Raw genomic sequence first — 3,463 nt, 5'->3', positions numbered from 1 at the left:
GAGGCAGCTGGCATCTCTGACCGCTGCTCAGTCCAATCCGAAGCAGGCCATACCACCAAAGCCTACTCATGCCAGTAACCTTGGTGTAAGTCCAAAAGTTGGGAGGTCTGGTGCTCGACTTTCCAAAAGAACTCCACCTCCTGGGCCCAAGCCAGGTTATTGCTTTCAGTGTGGTGAGGATGGCCATATAAAGCTTGGTTGTGATAACCCCCCGAACCCAGCTCTCGTTAGTGCCAAGAAGAAGCAGTTCACAGAGCGACAACAGAAGTGGCAAAAGTCAACCGCTAACACCCAGTCTTTAAACTAACTGCAGTTCCGGTCACGGGGCGAACTGGAACTGCGTCGGACCCACAATGTCCCAAGAACCTACACCGGGTCGCAGGTCACCACCATTCCAGTGTCGTTCTATAATAAGCACTTCTCCAATCAACCTTTGAAACCCCTCTGCGATCTGCTGCAAGTGGAGGGCGCAGCCGGACAAGCAGTACCATATCTAGGATATGTAGAAATGACTGTTACGTTTCCAAGAGATTTCCTCGGTGCCGAATTTGATGTATCCACTCTTGCGCTCGTTGTCCCCGACGTACGTCAAGCATACCAGTCACAGCAGGTGCTCATAGGGATGAATACCCTGGAACCGTTATATGATCTGTATCTGGGAAGTGAGGTTTCTGGCTTCCAACCAGCCATGCATGGATATAGAGCAGTCCTACACCTCCTGCAGTTACGACACCAACAAAATCAGTCAGGCAATGAGGGAGTCGTGAGACTTGCTGGTAAGATTCCAATCCTCATTCCAGCAGGCCACACCATTGTTGCTGAGGGCTCTGTCCATGTTGCCACTCCACTCACAGGTCAGTGGGCTCTTATAGAACACCCTGGTACGCCATTGCCTGGTGGGCTTTGTGTTAGAAGCTGTCTCGTCACTGTTCCCAGTCATGCTCCTTACAAGGTCCCAGTCATCCTCACAAATGAGTCGGAGCAAGACTTATCCATTCCTCCTCTGAGCGCAATTGCAGAACTTGCTATGTCACCCCAGATTTTATGCCATGACGTCTCCACCAAGAGCAACTTATGTGAGAATCCTCCGGATACTCTGCATTTGGATTTTGGTGACTCACCTATTTCCCCAGCGTGGAAAGAACGTATCACCAACCAGCTCAATGAAATACCCGAAGTCTTTTCTCAACATGACTTGGATTTTGGATGGACCAACAAGGTGAAGCATGCCATCAAACTGCATGACCCAACTCCATTTAAACACCGCCCTAGACCCATTCATCCTCAAGATATTGAGGCAGTCCGCAAACATCTGCGGGATCTTCTGGAAGCGGGAGTCATTAGAGAGTCGGAGTCACCGTTCGCATCACCTATTGTTGTTGTTTGCAAAATGAATGGTGAAATCCGCCTATGCATCGATTACCGGAAGCTCAATCTTCAAACCATCAAAGATGCTTATGCACTGCCAAACCTCGAGGAGTCATTTTCTGCCTTAACCGGTTCGCAATGGTTCAGTGTCCTGGATCTGAAGTCTGGATACTACCAGATTGAGATGGATGAAGATGACAAGGCCAAAACAGCCTTTGTAACTCCTCTTGGGTTTTGGGAGTTTAATCGCATGCCACAAGGTGTCACAAATGCTCCAAGTACGTTTCAACGCCTCATGGAAAAATGCATGGGAGACCTGCATCTAAAAGAGGTTCTTGTGTTTCTTCATGATTTGATAATATTTTTCAGTACGTTGGAAGACCATGAACGTCGCCTGTTGAGAGTACTTCATCGGTTGAAAGAATAGGGCCTGAAACTATCTTTGGAGAAATGCAAATTCTTTCAAACTTCAGTGCGTTACCTTGGCCATGTAGTGTCCGAGCGAGGAGTTGAGACCGACCCCGAGAAGATAAGTGCACTCAAATCCTGGCCAATTCCTAAAAATCTGAAAGAGCTCAAATCCTTCCTGGGATTCGCAGGATACTACCGACGCTTCATTAAGGATTATGCCGCAATGGCTAAGCCGCTAAACAACTTGACCCGAGGGTATGCACCAGCTGGCAAGCAGGGCCGCAAGTGCTCCAACCCCCTTAAGGCTCAATGACTCAAAACAGCCATTTGGAGAGCGCTGGACAGCAGAGTGTCAACATGCTTTTGAGACGCTGATCGACAAATTGACAACTGCTCCGGTTCTTGGGTTCGCTGACCCGAAAAAGCCCTACATCCTACACACCGATGCCAGTAATATCGGGCTCGGAGCTGATCTCTATCAGGAGCAGGAGGGAGAGCTGAGGGTCATCGCTTACGCCAGCCGTGGGTTGTCAATCAGTGAGCCAAGGTACCCAGCGCATAAATTGGAATTTCTCGCTCTAAAATGGAGTGTAACGGAAAAATTTCACGACTACCTGTATGGAGCTAATTTTGTCGTTGTCACGGACAATAATCTCCTCACGTACATTTTGACGTCAGCCAAGTTGGATGCTGCCAGTCATCGATGGCTTGCTGCTCTCTCGACATACACCTTTACACTTCAGTACCGTGCTGGCAAGCAAAATCTTGATGCCGACGCGCTGTCCCGCCGTCCTCATTACCCCTTCGATGGTGATTCTCCCCAAAGGGACTGTGACTTAATTCATCAATTCACTCAGGATCATAGTGGACCAGAACATGAAATTTCTCCAGAGGTCGTGGCCGCCATTTGCCATAGCTATCATCACTTATAGCAACGTATATGCTACAATGTGCTTAGGTGCCAACAGTGATGGAGACGTGTCTTAGCTGCCAGTCCTTAATGCCACTTTGTGACTTGGCTGACCATATCCTGGAGTGGTAATAAAGACCATTAGTTTTGCAAAAATATATAGCACTATATTATATATTTGAAGATATAACTGGCCAGAGTATTTATCCGCTAATGACACATTGCTCTTATGAAAAACAAAATTTAACTGAAACTGAATCATTTTATTCTTTGTTTTGCCTTTCTACAGTACAGGAAAAGAAGAATCAAGGAATGATGAGTATGTCCCAGTTCAGATCATTATCTTAGGAAAACAAACATTTGTGAAACTATTTTTATTTTTTAAATAACCCACTTTTTTCAGAGACTACATGGATGATGACCTGGCTGTGGCTATACAGCAGTCTTTAGAGCTCAGTTAATTTATTCAAACATTACAAAAGCCAGTACTGTTCAGGTCAAACAAATAAAGTGTTACGATGGACCAGACAGGTGACGGTTTCTGGACCCACACTGCAGACACTGAATAGCCAGGAGGCAGAGGATGATTAAGAAAAGGATTTTAATGTAGATGTGAAACGAACAGGAATCCGTTTTCCAAATCCAAGGACCAGAGTGGTTGACTGCAGACTGGACGGCCGGGTGAGCAGGCAGAGTCAGACGTGAGGTTTGGGTTGGAGCCGAGGAAGTGGATCGGAACGGGGAAGCAGTCCAGAAGGTTGGCAGGCAGACGGA

General features: G+C 47.1%; 1 long non-coding RNA gene across 1 annotated transcript; it reads left to right on the top strand.

Moving 5' to 3' along the window:
* The first annotated feature begins 2,735 nt into the window (after positions 1-2,735).
* Positions 2,736-3,154, top strand: LOC121637734. Its single transcript, XR_006009937.1, has 3 exons — positions 2,736-2,817; positions 2,979-3,008; positions 3,093-3,154. It is a non-coding gene; the product is annotated as an uncharacterized LOC121637734 (long non-coding RNA).
* The last annotated feature ends 309 nt before the right edge of the window (positions 3,155-3,463 follow it).

Source organism: Melanotaenia boesemani, chromosome 4, assembly GCF_017639745.1.
Source record: "Melanotaenia boesemani isolate fMelBoe1 chromosome 4, fMelBoe1.pri, whole genome shotgun sequence".
Classification (NCBI taxonomy): Eukaryota; Metazoa; Chordata; class Actinopteri; order Atheriniformes; family Melanotaeniidae; genus Melanotaenia; species Melanotaenia boesemani.
This window is presented reverse-complemented; position numbering and strand designations above follow the sequence as displayed.